The sequence below is a fragment of the Crinia signifera genome, chromosome 3, assembly GCF_055691185.1.
Source record: "Crinia signifera chromosome 3, ASM5569118v1, whole genome shotgun sequence".
NCBI classification, from domain to species: Eukaryota; Metazoa; Chordata; class Amphibia; order Anura; family Myobatrachidae; genus Crinia; species Crinia signifera.
The window spans coordinates 337,188,817-337,209,830 of NC_139219.1; the positions used below are offsets into that span (position 1 = coordinate 337,188,817).

At 37.0% G+C, this 21,014-nt stretch overlaps 12 non-coding genes across 12 annotated transcripts; 1 reads left to right on the forward strand and 11 right to left on the reverse strand.

Annotated features, from left to right (window-relative positions):
• Nucleotides 1–603: 603 nt before the first annotated feature.
• Nucleotides 604–677, reverse strand: TRNAN-GUU (transfer RNA asparagine (anticodon GUU)). Its single transcript has one exon. It is a non-coding gene; the product is annotated as a tRNA-Asn (tRNA).
• An 886-nt stretch (nucleotides 678–1,563) lies between these two features.
• TRNAN-GUU (transfer RNA asparagine (anticodon GUU)) lies at nucleotides 1,564–1,637 on the reverse strand. Its single transcript has one exon. It is a non-coding gene; the product is annotated as a tRNA-Asn (tRNA).
• A 4,784-nt stretch (nucleotides 1,638–6,421) lies between these two features.
• TRNAN-GUU (transfer RNA asparagine (anticodon GUU)) lies at nucleotides 6,422–6,495 on the reverse strand. Its single transcript has one exon. It is a non-coding gene; the product is annotated as a tRNA-Asn (tRNA).
• A 2,210-nt stretch (nucleotides 6,496–8,705) lies between these two features.
• TRNAN-GUU (transfer RNA asparagine (anticodon GUU)) lies at nucleotides 8,706–8,779 on the reverse strand. Its single transcript has one exon. It is a non-coding gene; the product is annotated as a tRNA-Asn (tRNA).
• An 821-nt stretch (nucleotides 8,780–9,600) lies between these two features.
• TRNAN-GUU (transfer RNA asparagine (anticodon GUU)) lies at nucleotides 9,601–9,674 on the reverse strand. The gene has a single exon. It is a non-coding gene; the product is annotated as a tRNA-Asn (tRNA).
• Nucleotides 9,675–10,559: 885 nt separating this feature from the next.
• TRNAN-GUU (transfer RNA asparagine (anticodon GUU)) lies at nucleotides 10,560–10,633 on the reverse strand. Its single transcript has one exon. It is a non-coding gene; the product is annotated as a tRNA-Asn (tRNA).
• Nucleotides 10,634–11,954: 1,321 nt separating this feature from the next.
• TRNAN-GUU (transfer RNA asparagine (anticodon GUU)) lies at nucleotides 11,955–12,028 on the reverse strand. The gene has a single exon. It is a non-coding gene; the product is annotated as a tRNA-Asn (tRNA).
• Nucleotides 12,029–13,874: 1,846 nt separating this feature from the next.
• TRNAN-GUU (transfer RNA asparagine (anticodon GUU)) lies at nucleotides 13,875–13,948 on the reverse strand. The gene has a single exon. It is a non-coding gene; the product is annotated as a tRNA-Asn (tRNA).
• Nucleotides 13,949–14,122: 174 nt separating this feature from the next.
• On the forward strand, nucleotides 14,123–14,194 carry TRNAM-CAU (transfer RNA methionine (anticodon CAU)). Its single transcript has one exon. It is a non-coding gene; the product is annotated as a tRNA-Met (tRNA).
• Nucleotides 14,195–17,190: 2,996 nt separating this feature from the next.
• TRNAN-GUU (transfer RNA asparagine (anticodon GUU)) lies at nucleotides 17,191–17,264 on the reverse strand. Its single transcript has one exon. It is a non-coding gene; the product is annotated as a tRNA-Asn (tRNA).
• A 2,281-nt stretch (nucleotides 17,265–19,545) lies between these two features.
• Nucleotides 19,546–19,619, reverse strand: TRNAN-GUU (transfer RNA asparagine (anticodon GUU)). The gene has a single exon. It is a non-coding gene; the product is annotated as a tRNA-Asn (tRNA).
• A 1,321-nt stretch (nucleotides 19,620–20,940) lies between these two features.
• Nucleotides 20,941–21,014, reverse strand: TRNAN-GUU (transfer RNA asparagine (anticodon GUU)). The gene has a single exon. It is a non-coding gene; the product is annotated as a tRNA-Asn (tRNA).

Genomic DNA, 21,014 nt, shown 5'->3' on the forward strand with positions numbered 1-21,014 from the left:
TCTACTGAAGAACAGAGGAGAAACATTGGTACTTTCTGATGAAGAGTGAAGCTTTCAGGAGCTTCTGTGACTTAAGATCAGGAACACTATACCACAAGAGGTGATTTAATGTTTTAACTTGTCAACATCTAGTTCTCCAAAATGTGACCAAAAAGTCGATTACGTCCCTGGGTGGGATTGAACCACCAACCTTTCGGTTAACAGCCGAACGCGCCACAGAGACCCCTCTAAAGTTGTATCAAATTAGTGATCTAAAAATGATTTATTCTTTAAATATCCCTGGGTGGGATTAAACCACAAACCTTTGAGATAGAAACCAAATGTGCTGACTGATTGTTCCAAGTCAACAAAATAAGACAAGATTCAAGTTAGTACCATAAAAAAATTCCTAGACATAGATTTAATAGTCATTATTTTAAAGAGCTTTTGTAAGATTCTTTATCTACTGAAGAACAGAGGAGAAACATTGGTACTTTCTGATGAAGAGTGAAGCTTTCAGGAGCTTCTGTGACTTAAATTCAGGAACACTATACCACAAGAGGTGATTTAATGTTTTAACTTGTCAACATCTAGTTCTCCAAAATGTGACCAAAAAGTTGATTACGTCCCTGGGTGGGATTGAACCACCAACCTTTCGGTTAACAGCCGAACACGCTAACCGATTGCGCCACAGAGACCCCTCTAAACTTGTATCAAATTAGTGATCTAAAAATGATTTATTGAAATATGTGTAAAAGGCCAACATCTGGAGATCTTTTGTAAAACTCTTCCTCCATTGAGTAACAAAAAAACAAATTGGTACTTTCTTGTCAAGAGGTAAGCTTTCAGGAGCTGAAGCTGTTTATATGATTAGCAGAGTGGCGCAGCGGAAGCGTGCTGGGCCCATAACCCAGAGGTCGATGGATCGAAACCATCCTCTGCTATCTTTGTTTTTTTTATAATTATTTGTTGATTAAACCAATACAAAACTGAGATTAATATTTTGGCTCAGTTCTATCTTTTTTATTATGTTAAAAAAGAAATTTAGTAAAACTGTTCATCCATTAAAGAACAAAGAAACACATTGGTACAAACACTTAAATGTGCTTCAATGGTTTCCTAAAAACTTACCTAATTAACTACTTTTAAGAGGAATTGTATCAGAGAAGTCTAGATATACTGCATAACAAGAGGTGGTTTTATGTTTTAACTTGTCTACCTAAGGTTCTTCAAAATATGATCACAAGGTCAAAAATATCCCAGGGTGGGATTAAACCACAAACCTTTGAGATAGAAACCAAATGTGCTGACTGATTGTTCTAAGTCAACAAAATAAGACTAGATTCAAGTTAGTACCATAAAAAAATTCCTAGACATAGATTTAATAGTCATTATTTTAAAGAGCTTTTGTAAGATTCTTTATCTACTGAAGAACAGAGGAGAAACATTGGTACTTTCTGATGAAGAGTGGAGCTTTCAGGAGCTTCTGTGACTTAAGATCAGGAACACTATACCACAAGAGGTGATTTAATGTTTTAACTTGTCAACATCTAGTTCTCCAAAATGTGACCAAAAAGTCGATTACGTCCCTGGGTGGGATTGAACCACCAACCTTTCGGTTAACAGCCGAACACGCTAACCGATTGCGCCACAGAGACCCCTCTAAACTTGTATCAAATTAGTGATCTAAAAATGATTTATTGAAATATGTGTAAAAGGCCAACATCTGGAGATCTTTTGTAAAACTCTTCCTCCATTGAGTAACAAAAAAACAAATTGGTACTTTCTTGTCAAGAGGTAAGCTTTCAGGAGCTGAAGCTGTTTATATGATTAGCAGAGTGGCGCAGCGGAAGCGTGCTGGGCCCATAACCCAGAGGTCGATGGATCGAAACCATCCTCTGCTATCTTTGTTTTTTTTATAATTATTTGTTGATTAAACCAATACAAAACTGAGATTAATATTTTGGCTCAGTTCTATCTTTTTTATTATGTTAAAAAAGAGATTTAGTAAAACTGTTCATCCATTAAAGAACAAAGAAACACATTGGTACAAACACTTAAATGTGCTTCAATGGTTTCCTAAAAACTTACCTAATTAACTACTTTTAAGAGGAATTGTATCAGAGAAGTCTAGATATACTGCATAACAAGAGGTGGTTTTATGTTTTAACTTGTCTACCTAAGGTTCTTCAAAATATGATCACAAGGTCAAAAATATCCCAGGGTGGGATTAAACCACAAACCTTTGAGATAGAAACCAAATGTGCTGACTGATTGTTCCAAGTCAACAAAATAAGACTAGATTCAAGTTAGTACCATAAAAAAATTCCTAGACATAGATTTAATAGTCATTATTTTAACCCCTTCCTGACAGAGCTAGTTTTTGCGTTCCTGACAGAGCCATTTTTTTCAAATCTGACATGTCTCACTTAAGTGGGGATAACTTTTTTTTGCTTTTACTTATCCCAGTGATTTTGAGATTGTTTTTTCGTGACACATTGTACTTCAAATTAGTGGTAAATTTGGGTCGATACAGTCTGTGTTTTTTTGTGAAAAATACCAAAATGTCGTGAAAAAATGGAAAATTTAGCGATTTGCAAAATGTTAAATTTTCTGCTTGTGAGACAAATAATCATACCACTCAAAATAGTTAATAACTAACATAGACCATATGTCTACTTTATGTTGCCATCATTATTTCAACTTCCTTTTCATTTTTTTGGACACTAGGAGGCGTAAAATATGAATAGCAAATTCTCAAATTTTCAAGAAAATTTCAAACACTGATTTTTTTAGGGACCAGTTCAGTTCTGATGTGACTTTGAGGGACTTGTATGTGAGACACCCCCATAAATGATGCCATTTCAAAAACTGCACCCCTCACAGTATTCAAAACAGCATTTTGGAAGTTTGTTAACCCTTTAGGTGTTTCACAGGAATTAAAACAAAGTGTAGGTGAAATTTCAAAATTTCATTTTTTTTGCAGAGTTTCAATTTTAATACATTTTTCTAACGAATACAGTAGATTTTACTAGAGAAATGTGACTAAAAATTGATTCCCCCAATTCTTTTGTTTTCATAAATATCCTATATGTGGCCCTAGTGTGCACGGTGACCAAACCACAGGCTTCATAATAGAAGGAGCACCTACTTGATTTTGGAGCCTCCTTTTTATGAGATTATTTTTTAGGCACCATGTAGGTTTCTAGGCACCATAAGATGCTAAAAGTTAGGAACCCCCCCACAAGTGACCCCATTTTGCAAACTACACCCTTCAGGGAATTCATCTAGGGGTATAGTGTACATTTCAAACCCCCAGGGGTTTCACCAATTGTGGTACAACTGGGCAGTGAAAATAAAAAAAATTAATTTTTCATTTTCACAGCTCAGTTGTATCAAAATTGGTGAAACCCCGGGGGGTTTGAAATGTACACTATACCCCTTGATGAATTCCCTGAAGGGTGTAGTTTGCAAAATGGGGTCACTTGTGGGGGGGTTCCACTGTATGGGTGTTTCGGGGGTCATTCAACCAGAATCTGTGCTGCAAAATCCAAAAATCACTCCTTCCCTTCTGAGTCCTGCCATGCACCCAACTGGTATTTTTTGGTCACACATGAGGCATTGCCGTACTCGGGAGAAATTGGGGCACAGATTTTGGGGTGCTTTGTCTCCTTCATTCCTTGTGAAAATGAAAAATTTTGAGCCAGATCTGCATTTTTGTGTAAAAAAATGTAATTTTTTACACAAAAATGCAGTTCTGGCTCAAAATTTTTTATTTTCACAAGGAATGAAGGAGACAAAGCACCCCAAAATCTGTGCCCCAATTTCTCCCGAGTACGGCAATGCCTCACGTGTGACCAAAAAATACCAGTTGGGTGCATGGCAGGACTCAGAAGGGAAGGAGTGATTTTTGGTGGCGGAATGAATGGTGGGTGCTATGTCGCATTAGCAAGACCCCCGAAGCACCAATACAGTGGAACCCCCCCACAAGTGACCCCATTTTAGTCACCAGCTTTGGGAGGGGGGCTGGCGCTGCGGCTGGCGGGGGGGTGGGAGGGGTGCTGGCGCTGCGGCAGCCGGGTGGGTGGGAGGGAGGGGGGCTGCCGGGTGGGAGGGGGGGGGGGGGGCTGGCGATCGGTGGGGTATATACACACACACACACACATACACACATATATATATATATATATATATATATATATATATATGTGTGTATATATGTATATATATATATATTTATATATATACATATATATACACACACACATATATATATATATATATATATATATATGTGTGTGTGTATGTATATATAACAACTAGACATCATTGTCTCTAAATTTCAAGATCGGGGATACCTCAAAAAGGACTTACTCATTTCTAAACAAAAAGTCCTTAAACTGGATAGAAAAAATCTTCTAAAACCCAATGTCCGACAGCATAAGGATGTCTTCCCTTGGACCACCACGTACGATGCTAATAGCCCCGTACTCCCTGTGGCCAATCGGGCATTATGGCCTATCATAGCCACAGACAAAGAGCTTAAATGCTTTTCTACATCAAGATCAATGGTCTGTTACCGCAGGGGACGCAACCTTCGGGACAAATTGGTCCACTCCGACATAACAGGGTTCGACACCAGTCTACAATCAAGTATCAGGTATAAAGCTCCAGGATGCTACAAATGTATAAAGTGTGTCACCTGTCAATTCTTAATCACCGGCTGCTCATTCAGACATCCTCATCTGCAAAAGGAATATAAGATCAAACATGTACTCACCTGCAGTACTAAGTACATTATTTACATCATTATTTGTCCTTGTGGACTGTACTATGTCGGCATGTCGACTAGACAGTTCAAGGAGAGGGCGGCACTTCACAGGTCCGCAATAAAGGCGGCCCTAGCTGATAAGCCGAACGACCAACCAGTGGCATCCCACTTCAAACAATGTGGCCATGCTTTATCATCCCTCCGCTACATGATAGTGGATCATGTCCCCCCTCTCACTAGAGGGGGAGACCGACAGAAGATCCTCCTCAAATTGGAGGCTAACTGGATCTATCGTTTAGGAACTGTTTCTCCTAATGGCCTAAATGAACGTATTACATGGAATGCACTACTATAAAATATTTAAGTACTTATAGCCCTGAACATCGGAATGCATACATGTCTTTCATTATATTGCTATTTATTGCATTTGCCAATGCTTGACTTTCATTATTGTCTGTAATTGCTGTATTTTTCTATTGAGGCCCATTTTGCATGTTATAAACGTCTCTAAGTGCTGCATTACATCATCGCAGCCAAGTAACAGCTTTCTGTTTTTGTTTTTATTTCAGCCAAAGTCAGGCCGTGGCTCCGGCACTGACTCCAGGAAACCTGTTGCCTGGTAACGTGATGCTATGAGAGCGTGTATCACGTCACAGGCTTGCGGTATCCCGGCAACGGGGACGCCGGACCGGAAGTGCGTCGGATGACAACTTCCGCCCGGAAGCTGTGAGGACGCCGTGGACCCGGCTGACTGGCTGCACGCTTAGATAAAAGGTGAGGTGATTGGTTTTATTATATGTACTGTTACCTGACGACGGGGGCTGTGGACCCCCGAAACGTTGTTTATTAAATTCTGCATTATCAAGACCTGCGAGTGCCGTTTCTTTGGATCACCCTCTGGGACCCATTTGTGTTTTATTCAATCGGCTAAAGGCACCGGGGCTACTGACTGCTTTACACTGGAGTGCCAGCTCGCAGCAAGTATATATATATATATATATATACATATATTTTCAGTGCATATATTTTATTGTACACCTTTTTCAGCAGCTTGATGCTGCTGCTGCTGCTGCGGGGGGGAGGGGGGAGGAGGGCAGCGCTGCGTGCGCTCCAGACGCTCCGGGGGAGCCGTTGGAGCCGCTGCTGCTGCCGGGTGAGTGCCCGGCGGGTGCGAGGGGTGGGCTGCACATCGGTGGTGATCGGTGCTGTACCTGACAGCACCGATCACCACCGATCCCTGTGTTACCGAGCGGCTTAGCCGCCGGTAACACAGGAAACGCTGTGAATGGCTGTTCAGATTTGAACAGCCAATCACAGCGATCGCCGACCGGGGGGGGGCACGATCGCCGACCGGTCAGGGACAGCAGACATCACCTAACTGTCACTGCGTCTCTAGACGCAGTGACAGTTAGAAGTCATGACGTACATGTACGTCAAATGTCGGGAAGTACTTCCCGACCATGACGTACATGTACGTCAAATGTCGGGAAGGGGTTAAAGAGCTTTTGTAAGATTCTTTATCTACTGAAGAACAGAGGAGAAACATTGGTACTTTCTGATGAAGAGTGAAGCTTTCAGGAGCTTCTGTGACTTAAGATCAGGAACACTATACCACAAGAGGTGATTTAATGTTTTAACTAGTTCTCCAAAATGTGACCAAAAAGTCGATTACGTCCCTGGGTGGGATTGAACCACCAACCTTTCGGTTAACAGCCGAACGCGCTAACCGATTGCGCCACAGAGACCCCTCTAAAGTTGTATCAAATTAGTGATCTAAAAATGATTTATTGAAATATGTGTAAAAGGCCAACATCTGGAGATCTTTTGTAAAACTCTTCCTCCATTGAAGAACAAAAAAACAAATTGGTACTTTCTTGTCAAGAGGTAAGCTTTCAGGAGCTGAAGCTGCTTATATGATTAGCAGAGTGGCGCAGCGGAAGCGTGCTGGGCCCATAACCCAGAGGTCGATGGATTGAAACCATCCTCTGCTATCTTTGTTTTTTTTTATAATTATTTGTTGATTAAACCAATACAAAACTGAGATTAATATTTTGGCTCAGTTCTATCTTTTTTATTATGTTAAAAAAGAGATTTAGTAAAACTGTTCATCCATTAAAGAACAAAGAAACACATTGGTACAAACACTTAAATGTGCTTCAATGGTTTCCTAAAAACTTACCTAATTAACTACTTTTAAGAGGAATTGTATCAGAGAAGTCTAGATATACTGCATAACAAGAGGTGGTTTTATGTTTTAACTTGTCTACCTAAGGTTCTTCAAAATATGATCACAAGGTCAAAAATATCCCAGGGTGGGATTAAACCACAAACCTTTGAGATAGAAACCAAATGTGCTGACTGATTGTTCCAAGTCAACAAAATAAGACTAGATTCAAGTTAGTACCATAAAAAAATTCCTAGACATAGATTTAATAGTCATTATTTTAAAGAGCTTTTGTAAGATTCTTTATCTACTGAAGAACAGAGGAGAAACATTGGTACTTTCTGATGAAGAGTGAAGCTTTCAGGAGCTTCTGTGACTTAAGATCAGGAACACTATACCACAAGAGGTGATTTAATGTTTTAACTTGTCAACATCTAGTTCTCCAAAATGTGACCAAAAAGTCGATTACGTCCCTGGGTGGGATTGAACCACCAACCTTTCGGTTAACAGCCGAACGCGCCACAGAGACCCCTCTAAAGTTGTATCAAATTAGTGATCTAAAAATGATTTATTCTTTAAATATCCCTGGGTGGGATTAAACCACAAACCTTTGAGATAGAAACCAAATGTGCTGACTGATTGTTCCAAGTCAACAAAATAAGACTAGATTCAAGTTAGTACCATAAAAAAATTCCTAGACATAGATTTAATAGTCATTATTTTAAAGAGCTTTTGTAAGATTCTTTATCTACTGAAGAACAGAGGAGAAACAATGGTACTTTCTGATGAAGAGTGAAGCTTTCAGGAGCTTCTGTGACTTAAGATCAGGAACACTATACCACAAGAGGTGATTTAATGTTTTAACTTGTCAACATCTAGTTCTCCAAAATGTGACCAAAAAGTCGATTACGTCCCTGGGTGGGATTGAACCACCAACCTTTCGGTTAACAGCCGAACGCGCCACAGAGACCCCACTAAAGTTGTATCAAATTAGTGATCTAAAAATGATTTATTCTTTAAATATCCCTGGGTGGGATTAAACCACAAACCTTTGAGATAGAAACCAAATGTGCTGACTGATTGTTCCAAGTCAACAAAATAAGACTAGATTCAAGTTAGTACCATAAAAAAATTCCTAGACATAGATTTAATAGTCATTATTTTAAAGAGCTTTTGTAAGATTCTTTATCTACTGAAGAACAGAGGAGAAACAATGGTACTTTCTGATGAAGAGTGAAGCTTTCAGGAGCTTCTGTGACTTAAGATCAGGAACACTATACCACAAGAGGTGATTTAATGTTTTAACTTGTCAACATCTAGTTCTCCAAAATGTGACCAAAAAGTCGATTACGTCCCTGGGTGGGATTGAACCACCAACCTTTTGGTTAACAGCCGAACGCGCCACAGAGACCCCTCTAAAGTTGTATCAAATTAGTGATCTAAAAATGATTTATTCTTTAAATATCCCTGGGTGGGATTAAACCACAAACCTTTGAGATAGAAACCAAATGTGCTGACTGATTGTTCCAAGTCAACAAAATAAGACAAGATTCAAGTTAGTACCATAAAAAAATTCCTAGACATAGATTTAATAGTCATTATTTTAAAGAGCTTTTGTAAGATTCTTTATCTACTGAAGAACAGAGGAGAAACATTGGTACTTTCTGATGAAGAGTGAAGCTTTCAGGAGCTTCTGTGACTTAAGATCAGGAACACTATACCACAAGAGGTGATTTAATGTTTTAACTTGTCAACATCTAGTTCTCCAAAATGTGACCAAAAAGTCAATTACGTCCCTGGGTGGGATTGAACCACCAACCTTTCGGTTAACAGCCGAACACGCTAACCGATTGCGCCACAGAGACCCCTCTAAAGTTGTATCAAATTAGTGATCTAAAAATGATTTATTCTTTAAATATCCCTGGGTGGGATTAAACCACAAACCTTTGAGATAGAAACCAAATGTGCTGACTGATTGTTCCAAGTCAACAAAATAAGACTAGATTCAAGTTAGTACCATAAAAAAATTCCTAGACATAGATTTAATAGTCATTATTTTAAAGAGCTTTTGTAAGATTCTTTATCTACTGAAGAACAGAGGAGAAACAATGGTACTTTCTGATGAAGAGTGAAGCTTTCAGGAGCTTCTGTGACTTAAGATCAGGAACACTATACCACAAGAGGTGATTTAATGTTTTAACTTGTCAACATCTAGTTCTCCAAAATGTGACCAAAAAGTCGATTACGTCCCTGGGTGGGATTGAACCACCAACCTTTCGGTTAACAGCCGAACGCGCCACAGAGACCCCTCTAAAGTTGTATCAAATTAGTGATCTAAAAATGATTTATTCTTTAAATATCCCTGGGTGGGATTAAACCACAAACCTTTGAGATAGAAACCAAATGTGCTGACTGATTGTTCCAAGTCAACAAAATAAGACAAGATTCAAGTTAGTACCATAAAAAAATTCCTAGACATAGATTTAATAGTCATTATTTTAAAGAGCTTTTGTAAGATTCTTTATCTACTGAAGAACAGAGGAGAAACATTGGTACTTTCTGATGAAGAGTGAAGCTTTCAGGAGCTTCTGTGACTTAAGATCAGGAACACTATACCACAAGAGGTGATTTAATGTTTTAACTTGTCAACATCTAGTTCTCCAAAATGTGACCAAAAAGTCAATTACGTCCCTGGGTGGGATTGAACCACCAACCTTTCGGTTAACAGCCGAACACGCTAACCGATTGCGCCACAGAGACCCCTCTAAACTTGTATCAAATTAGTGATCTAAAAATGATTTATTGAAATATGTGTAAAAGGCCAACATCTGGAGATCGTTTGTAAAACTCTTCCTCCATTGAGTAACAAAAAAACAAATTGGTACTTTCTTGTCAAGAGGTAAGCTTTCAGGAGCTGAAGCTGTTTATATGATTAGCAGAGTGGCGCAGCGGAAGCGTGCTGGGCCCATAACCCAGAGGTCGATGGATCGAAACCATCCTCTGCTATCTTTGTTTTTTTATAATTATTTGTTGATTAAACCAATACAAAACTGAGATTAATATTTTGGCTCAGTTCTATCTTTTTTATTATGTTAAAAAAGAGATTTAGTAAAACTGTTCATCCATTAAAGAACAAAGAAACACATTGGTACAAACACTAAAATGTGCTTCAATGGTTTCCTAAAAACTTACCTAATTAACTACTTTTAAGAGGAATTGTATCAGAGAAGTCTAGATATACTGCATAACAAGAGGTGGTTTTATGTTTTAACTTGTCTACCTAAGGTTCTTCAAAATATGATCACAAGGTCAAAAATATCCCAGGGTGGGATTAAACCACAAACCTTTGAGATAGAAACCAAATGTGCTGACTGATTGTTCCAAGTCAACAAAATAAGACTAGATTCAAGTTAGTACCATAAAAAAATTCCTAGACATAGATTTAATAGTCATTATTTTAAAGAGCTTTTGTAAGATTCTTTATCTACTGAAGAACAGAGGAGAAACATTGGTACTTTCTGATGAAGAGTGAAGCTTTCAGGAGCTTCTGTGACTTAAGATCAGGAACACTATACCACAAGAGGTGATTTAATGTTTTAACTTGTCAACATCTAGTTCTCCAAAATGTGACCAAAAAGTCGATTACGTCCCTGGGTGGGATTGAACCACCAACCTTTCGGTTAACAGCCGAACGCGCAAACCGATTGCGCCACAGAGACCCCTCTAAAGTTGTATCAAATTAGTGATCTAAAAATGATTTATAGAAATATGTGTAAAAGGCCAACATCTGGAGATCTTTTGTAAAACTCTTCCTCCATTGAGTAACAAAAAAACAAATTGGTACTTTCTTGTCAAGAGGTAAGCTTTCAGGAGCTGAAGCTGTTTATATGATTAGCAAAGTGGCGCAGCGAAGGCGTGCTGGGCCCAAAAGGTCGATGGATCGAAACCATCCTCTGCCATCTTTGTTTTTTTATAATTATTTGTTGATTAAACCAATACAAAACTGAGATTAATATTTTGGCTCAGTTCTATCTTTTTTATTATGTTAAAAAAGAGATTTAGTAAAACTGTTCATCCATTAAAGAACAAAGAAACACATTGGTACAAACACTAAAAATGTGCTTCAATGGTTTCCTAAAAACTTACCTAATTAACTACTTTTAAGAGGAATTGTATCAGAGAAGTCTAGATATACTGCATAACAAGAGGTGGTTTTACGTTTTAACTTGTCTACCTAAGGTTCTTCAAAATATGATCACAAGGTCAAAAATATCCCTGGGTGGGATTAAACCACAAACCTTTGAGATAGAAACCAAATGTGCTGACTGTTTGTTCCAAGTCAACAAAATAAGACTAGATTCGAATTAGTACCATAAAAAAATTCCTAGACATAGATTTAATAGTCATTATTTTAAAGAGCTTTTGTAAGATTCTTTATCTACTGAAGAACAGAGGAGAAACATTGGTACTTTCTGATGAAGAGTGAAGCTTTCAGGAGCTTCTGTGACTTAAGATCAGGAACACTATACCACAAGAGGTGATTTAATGTTTTAACTTGTCAACATCTAGTTCTCCAAAATGTGACCAAAAAGTCGATTACGTCCCTGGTTGGGATTGAACCACCAACCTTTCGGTTAATAGCCGAACGCGCCACAGAGACCCCTCTAAAGTTGTATCAAATTAGTGATCTAAAAATGATTTATTCTTTAAATATCCCTGGGTGGGATTAAACCACAAACCTTTGAGATAGAAACCAAATGTGCTGACTGATTGTTCCAAGTCAACAAAATAAGACTAGATTCAAGTTAGTACCATAAAAAAATTCCTAGACATAGATTTAATAGTCATTATTTTAAAGAGCTTTTGTAAGATTCTTTATCTACTGAAGAACAGAGGAGAAACATTGGTACTTTCTGATGAAGAGTGAAGCTTTCAGGAGCTTCTGTGACTTAAGATCAGGAACACTATACCACAAGAGGTGATTTAATGTTTTAACTTGTCAACATCTAGTTCTCCAAAATGTGACCAAAAAGTCGATTACGTCCCTGGGTGGGATTGAACCACCAACCTTTCGGTTAACAGCCGAACACGCTAACCGATTGCGCCACAGAGACCCCTCTAAACTTGTATCAAATTAGTGATCTAAAAATGATTTATTGAAATATGTGTAAAAGGCCAACATCTGGAGATCTTTTGTAAAACTCTTCCTCCATTGAGTAACAAAAAAACAAATTGGTACTTTCTTGTCAAGAGGTAAGCTTTCAGGAGCTGAAGCTGTTTATATGATTAGCAGAGTGGCGCAGCGGAAGCGTGCTGGGCCCATAACCCAGAGGTCGATGGATCGAAACCATCCTCTGCTATCTTTGTTTTTTTTATAATTATTTGTTGATTAAACCAATACAAAACTGAGATTAATATTTTGGCTCAGTTCTATCTTTTTTATTATGTTAAAAAAGAGATTTAGTAAAACTGTTCATCCATTAAAGAACAAAGAAACACATTGGTACAAACACTTAAATGTGCTTCAATGGTTTCCTAAAAACTTACCTAATTAACTACTTTTAAGAGGAATTGTATCAGAGAAGTCTAGATATACTGCATAACAAGAGGTGGTTTTATGTTTTAACTTGTCTACCTAAGGTTCTTCAAAATATGATCACAAGGTCAAAAATATCCCAGGGTGGGATTAAACCACAAACCTTTGAGATAGAAACCAAATGTGCTGACTGATTGTTCCAAGTCAACAAAATAAGACTAGATTCAAGTTAGTACCATAAAAAAATTCCTAGACATAGATTTAATAGTCATTATTTTAAAGAGCTTTTGTAAGATTCTTTATCTACTGAAGAACAGAGGAGAAACATTGGTACTTTCTGATGAAGAGTGGAGCTTTCAGGAGCTTCTGTGACTTAAGATCAGGAACACTATACCACAAGAGGTGATTTAATGTTTTAACTTGTCAACATCTAGTTCTCCAAAATGTGACCAAAAAGTCGATTACGTCCCTGGGTGGGATTGAACCACCAACCTTTTGGTTAACAGCCGAACACGCTAACCGATTGCGCCACAGAGACCCCTCAAAACTTGTATCAAATTAGTGATCTAAAAATGATTTATTGAAATATGTGTAAAAGGCCAACATCTGGAGATCTTTTGTAAAACTCTTCCTCCATTGAGTAACAAAAAAACAAATTGGTACTTTCTTGTCAAGAGGTAAGCTTTCAGGAGCTGAAGCTGTTTATATGATTAGCAGAGTGGCGCAGCGGAAGCGTGCTGGGCCCATAACCCAGAGGTCGATGGATCGAAACCATCCTCTGCTATCTTTGTTTTTTTTATAATTATTTGTTGATTAAACCAATACAAAACTGAGATTAATATTTTGGCTCAGTTCTATCTTTTTTATTATGTTAAAAAAGAGATTTAGTAAAACTGTTCATCCATTAAAGAACAAAGAAACACATTGGTACAAACACTTAAATGTGCTTCAATGGTTTCCTAAAAACTTACCTAATTAACTACTTTTAAGAGGAATTGTATCAGAGAAGTCTAGATATACTGCATAACAAGAGGTGGTTTTATGTTTTAACTTGTCTACCTAAGGTTCTTCAAAATATGATCACAAGGTCAAAAATATCCCAGGGTGGGATTAAACCACAAACCTTTGAGATAGAAACCAAATGTGCTGACTGATTGTTCCAAGTCAACAAAATAAGACTAGATTCAAGTTAGTACCATAAAAAAATTCCTAGACATAGATTTAATAGTCATTATTTTAAAGAGCTTTTGTAAGATTCTTTATCTACTGAAGAACAGAGGAGAAACATTGGTACTTTCTGATGAAGAGTGAAGCTTTCAGGAGCTTCTGTGACTTAAGATCAGGAACACTATACCACAAGAGGTGATTTAATGTTTTAACTTGTCAACATCTAGTTCTCCAAAATGTGACCAAAAAGTCGATTACGTCCCTGGGTGGGATTGAACCACCAACCTTTCGGTTAACAGCCGAACGCGCTAACCGATTGCGCCACAGAGACCCCTCTAAAGTTGTATCAAATTAGTGATCTAAAAATGATTTATTGAAATATGTGTAAAAGGCCAACATCTGGAGATCTTTTGTAAAACTCTTCCTCCATTGAAGAACAAAAAAACAAATTGGTACTTTCTTGTCAAGAGGTAAGCTTTCAGGAGCTGAAGCTGTTTATATGATTAGCAGAGTGGCGCAGTGGAAGCGTGCTGGGCCCATAACCCAGAGGTCGATGGATCGAAACCATCCTCTGCTATCTTTGTTTTTTTTATAATTATTTGTTGATTAAACCAATACAAAACTGAGATGAATATTTTGGCTCAGTTCTATCTTTTTTATTATGTTAAAAAAGAGATTTAGTAAAACTGTTCATCCATTAAAGAACAAAGAAACACATTGGTACAAACACTTAAATGTGCTTCAATGGTTTCCTAAAAACTTACCTAATTAACTACTTTTAAGAGGAATTGTATCAGAGAAGTCTAGATATACTGCATAACAAGAGGTGGTTTTATGTTTTAACTTGTCTACCTAAGGTTCTTCAAAATATGATCACAAGGTCAAAAATATCCCAGGGTGGGATTAAACCACAAACCTTTGAGATAGAAACCAAATGTGCTGACTGATTGTTCCAAGTCAACAAAATAAGACTAGATTCAAGTTAGTACCATAAAAAAATTCCTAGACATAGATTTAATAGTCATTATTTTAAAGAGCTTTTGTAAGATTCTTTATCTACTGAAGAACAGAGGAGAAACATTGGTACTTTCTGATGAAGAGTGAAGCTTTCAGGAGCTTCTGTGACTTAAGATCAGGAACACTATACCACAAGAGGTGATTTAATGTTTTAACTTGTCAACATCTAGTTCTCCAAAATGTGACCAAAAAGTCGATTACGTCCCTGGGTGGGATTGAACCACCAACCTTTCGGTTAACAGCCGAACGCGCCACAGAGACCCCTCTAAAGTTGTATCAAATTAGTGATCTAAAAATGATTTATTCTTTAAATATCCCTGGGTGGGATTAAACCACAAACCTTTGAGATAGAAACCAAATGTGCTGACTGATTGTTCCAAGTCAACAAAATAAGACTAGATTCAAGTTAGTACCATAAAAAAATTCCTAGACATAGATTTAATAGTCATTATTTTAAAGAGCTTTTGTAAGATTCTTTATCTACTGAAGAACAGAGGAGAAACAATGGTACTTTCTGATGAAGAGTGAAGCTTTCAGGAGCTTCTGTGACTTAAGATCAGGAACACTATACCACAAGAGGTGATTTAATGTTTTAACTTGTCAACATCTAGTTCTCCAAAATGTGACCAAAAAGTCGATTACGTCCCTGGGTGGGATTGAACCACCAACCTTTCGGTAAACAGCCGAACGCGCTAACCGATTGCGCCACAGAGACCCCTCTAAAGTTGTATCAAATTAGTGATCTAAAAATGATTTATTGAAATATGTGTAAAAGGCCAACATCTGGAGATCTTTTGTAAAACTCTTCCTCCATTGAAGAACAAAAAAACAAATTGGTACTTTCTTGTCAAGAGGTAAGCTTTCAGGAGCTGAAGCTTTTTATATGATTAGCAAAGTGGCGCAGCGAAGGCGTGCTGGGCCCAAAAGGTCGATGGATCGAAACCATCCTCTGCCATCTTTGTTTTTTTATAATTATTTGTTGATTAAACCAATACAAAACTGAGATTAATATTTTGGCTCAGTTCTATCTTTTTTATTATGTTAAAAAAGAGATTTAGTAAAACTGTTCATCCATTAAAGAACAAAGAAACACATTGGTACAAACACTAAAAATGTGCTTCAATGGTTTCCTAAAAACTTACCTAATTAACTACTTTTAAGAGGAATTGTATCAGAGAAGTCTAGATATACTGCATAACAAGAGGTGGTTTTACGTTTTAACTTGTCTACCTAAGGTTCTTCAAAATATGATCACAAGGTCAAAAATATCACTGGGTGGGATTAAACCACAAACCTTTGAGATAGAAGCCAAATGTGCTGACTGATTGTTCCAAGTCAACAAAATAAGACAAGATTCAAGTTAGTACCATAAAAAAATTCCTAGACATAGATTTAATAGTCATTATTTTAAAGAGCTTTTGTAAGATTCTTTATCTACTGAAGAACAGAGGAGAAACATTGGTACTTTCTGATGAAGAGTGAAGCTTTCAGGAGCTTCTGTGACCTAAGATCAGGAACACTATACCACAAGAGGTGATTTAATGTTTTAACTTGTCAACATCTAGTTCTCCAAAATGTGACCAAAAAGTCAATTACGTCCCTGGGTGGGATTGAATCACCAACCTTTCGGTTAACAGCCGAACACGCTAACCGATTGCGCCACAGAGACCCCTCTAAACTTGTATCAAATTAGTGATCTAAAAATGATTTATTGAAATATGTGTAAAAGGCCAACATCTGGAGATCTTTTGTAAAACTCTTCCTCCATTGAAGAACAAAAAAACAAATTGGTACTTTCTTGTCAAGAGGTAAGCTTTCAGGAGCTGAAGCTGTTTATATGATTAGCAGAGTGGCGCAGCGGAAGCGTGCTGGGCCCATAACCCAGAGGTCGATGGATCGAAACCATCCTCTGCTATCTTTGTTTTTTTTTATAATTATTTGTTGATTAAACCAATACAAAACTGAGATTAATATTTTGGCTCAGTTCTATCTTTTTTATTATGTTAAAAAAGAGATTTAGTAAAACTGTTCATCCATTAAAGAACAAAGAAACACATTGGTACAAACACTAAAATGTGCTTCAATGGTTTCCTAAAAACTTACCTAATTAACTACTTTTAAGAGGAATTGTATCAGAGAAGTCTAGATATACTGCATAACAAGAGGTGGTTTTATGTTTTAACTTGTCTACCTAAGGTTCTTCAAAATATGATCACAAGGTCAAAAATATCCCAGGGTGGGATTAAACCACAAACCTTTGAGATAGAAACCAAATGTGCTGACTGATTGTTCCAAGTCAACAAAATAAGACTAGATTCAAGTTAGTACCATAAAAAAATTCCTAGACATAGATTTAATAGTCATTATTTTAAAGAGCTTTTGTAAGATTCTTTATCTACTGAAGAACAGAGGAGAAACATTGGTACTTTCTGATGAAGAGTGAAGCTTTCAGGAGCTTCTGTGACTTAAGATCAGGAACACTATACCACAAGAGGTGATTTAATGTTTTAACTTGTCAACATCTAGTTCTCCAAAATGTGACCAAAAAGTCGATTACGTCCCTGGGTGGGATTGAACCACCAACCTTTCGGTTAACAGCCGAACGCGCTAACCGATTGCGCCACAGAGACCCCTCTAAAGTTGTATCAAATTAGTGATCTAAAAATGATTTATTGAAATATGTGTAAAAGGCCAACATCTGGAGATCTTTTGTAAAACTCTTCCTCCATTGAAGAACAAAAAAACAAATTGGTACTTTCTTGTCAAGAGGTAAGCTTTCAGGAGCTGAAGCTTTTTATATGATTAGCAAAGTGGCGCAGCGAAGGCGTGCTGGGCCCAAAAGGTCGATGGATCGAAACCATCCTCTGCCATCTTTGTTTTTTTATAATTATTTGTTGATTAAACCAATACAAAACTGAGATTAATATTTTGGCTCAGTTCTATCTTTTTTATTATGTTAAAAAAGAGATTTAGTAAAACTGTTCATCCATTAAAGAACAAAGAAACACATTGGTACAAACACTAAAAATGTGCTTCAATGGTTTCCTAAAAACTTACCTAATTAACTACTTTTAAGAGGAATTGTATCAGAGAAGTCTAGATATACTGCATAACAAGAGGTGGTTTTACGTTTTAACTTGTCTACCTAAGGTTCTTCAAAATATGATCACAAGGTCAAAAATATCCCTGGGTGGGATTAAACCACAAACCTTTGAGATAGAAACCAAATGTGCTGACTGATTGTTCCAAGTCAACAAAATAAGACTAGATTCAAGTTAGTACCATAAAAAAATTCCTAGACATAGATTTAATAGTCATTATTTTAAAGAGCTTTTGTAAGATTCTTTATCTACTGAAGAACAGAGGAGAAACAATGGTACTTTCTGATGAAGAGTGAAGCTTTCAGGAGCTTCTGTGACTTAAGATCAGGAACACTATACCACAAGAGGTGATTTAATGTTTTAACTTGTCAACATCTAGTTCTCCAAAATGTGACCAAAAAGTCGATTACGTCCCTGGGTGGGATTGAACCACCAACCTTTCGGTTAACAGCCGAACGCGCCACAGAGACCCCTCTAAAGTTGTATCAAATTAGTGATCTAAAAATAATTTATTTTTTAAATATCCCTGGGTGGGATTAAACCACAAACCTTTGAGATAGAAACCAAATGTGCTGACTGATTGTTCCAAGTCAACAAAATAAGACAAGATTCAAGTTAGTACCATAAAAAAATTCCTAGACATAGATTTAATAGTCATTATTTTAAAGAGCTTTTGTAAGATTCTTTATCTACTGAAGAACAGAGGAGAAACATTGGTACTTTCTGATGAAGAGTGAAGCTTTCAGGAGATTCTGTGACTTAAGATCAGGAACACTATACCACAAGAGGTGATTTAATGTTTTAACTTGTCAACATCTTGTTCTCCAAAATGTGACCAAAAAGTCAATTACGTCCCTGGGTGGGATTGAATCACCAACCTTTCGGTTAACAGCCGAACACGCTAACCGATTGCGCCACAGAGACCCCTTTAAACTTGTATCAAATTAGTGATCTAAAAATGATTTATTGAAATATGTGTAAAAGGCCAACATCTGGAGATCTTTTGTAAAACTCTTCCTCCATTGAGTAACAAAAAAACAAATTGGTACTTTCTTGTCAAGAGGTAAGCTTTCAGGAGCTGAAGCTGTTTATATGATTAGCAGAGTGGCGCAGCGGAAGCGTGCTGGGCCCATAACCCAGAGGTCGATGGATCGAAACCATCCTCTGCTATCTTTGTTTTTTTTATAATTATTTGTTGATTAAACCAATACAAAACTGAGATTAATATTTTGGCTCAGTTCTATCTTTTTTATTATGTTAAAAAAGAGATTTAGTAAAACTGTTCATCCATTAAAGAACAAAGAAACACATTGGTACAAACACTAAAATGTGCTTCAATGGTTTCCTAAAAATTTACCTAATTAACTACTTTTAAGAGGAATTGTATCAGAGAAGTCTAGATATACTGCATAACAAGAGGTGGTTTTATGTTTTAACTTGTCTACCTAAGGTTCTTCAAAATATGATCACAAGTTCAAAAATATCCCAGGGTGGGATTAAACCACAAACCTTTGAGATAGAAACCAAATGTGCTGACTGATTGTTCCAAGTCAACAAAATAAGACTAGATTCAAGTTAGTACCATAAAAAAATTCCTAGACATAGATTTAATAGTCATTATTTTAAAGAGCTTTTGTAAGATTCTTTATCTACTGAAGAACAGAGGAGAAACATTGGTACTTTCTGATGAAGAGTGAAGCTTTCAGGAGCTTCTGTGACTTAAGATCAGGAACACTATACCACAAGAGGTGATTTAATGTTTTAACTTGTCAACATCTAGTTCTCCAAAATGTGACCAAAAAGTCGATTACGTCCCTGGGTGGGATTGAACCACCAACCTTTCGGTTAACAGCCGAACGCGCAAACCGATTGCGCCACAGAGACCCCTCTAAAGTTGTATCAAATTAGTGATCTAAAAATGATTTATTGAAATATGTGTAAAAGGCCAACATCTGGAGATCTTTTGTAAAACTCTTCCTCCATTGAAGAACAAAAAAACAAATTGGTACTTTCTTGTCAAGAGGTAAGCTTTCAGGAGCTGAAGCTTTTTATATGATTAGCAAAGTGGCGCAGCGAAGGCGTGCTGGGCCCAAAAGGTCGATGGATCGAAACCATCCTCTGCCATCTTTGTTTTTTTATAATTATTTGTTGATTAAACCAATACAAAACTGAGATTAATATTTTGGCTCAGTTCTATCTTTTTTATTATGTTAAAAAAGAGATTTAGTAAAACTGTTCATCCATTAAAGAACAAAGAAACACATTGGTACAAACACTAAAAATGTGCTTCAATGGTTTCCTAAAAACTTACCTAATTAACTACTTTTAAGAGGAATTGTATCAGAGAAGTCTAGATATACTGCATAACAAGAGGTGGTTTTACGTTTTAACTTGTCTACCTAAGGTTCTTCAAAATATGATCACAAGGTCAAAAATATCCCTGGGTGGGATTAAACCACAAACCTTTGAGATAGAAACCAAATGTGCTGACTGTTTGTTCCAAGTCAACAAAATAAGACTAGATTCGAATTAGTACCATAAAAAAATTCCTAGACATAGATTTAATAGTCATTATTTTAAAGAGCTTTTGTAAGATTCTTTATCTACTGAAGAACAGAGGAGAAACATTGGTACTTTCTGATGAAGAGTGAAGCTTTCAGGAGCTTCTGTGACTTAAGATTAGGAACACTATACCACAAGAGGTGATTTAATGTTTTAACTTGTCAACATCTAGTTCTCCAAAATGTGACCAAAAAGTCGATTACGTCCCTGGTTGGGATTGAACCACCAACCTTTCGGTTAACAGCCGAACGCGCCACAGAGACCCCTCTAAAGTTGTATCAAATTAGTGATCTAAAAATGATTTATTCTTTAAATATCCCTGGGTGGGATTAAACCACAAACCTTTGAGATAGAAACCAAATGTGCTGACTGATTGTTCCAAGTCAACAAAATAAGACTAGATTCAAGTTAGTACCATAAAAAAATTCCTAGACATAGATTTAATAGTCATTATTTTAAAGAGCTTTTGTAAGATTCTTTATCTACTGAAGAACAGAGGAGAAACATTGGTACTTTCTGATGAAGAGTGAAGCTTTCAGGAGCTTCTGTGACTTAAGATCAGGAACACTATACCACAAGAGGTGATTTAATGTTTTAACTTGTCAACATCTAGTTCTCCAAAATGTGACCAAAAAGTCGATTACGTCCCTGGGTGGGATTGAACCACCAACCTTTCGGTTAACAGCCGAACACGCTAACCGATTGCGCCACAGAGAC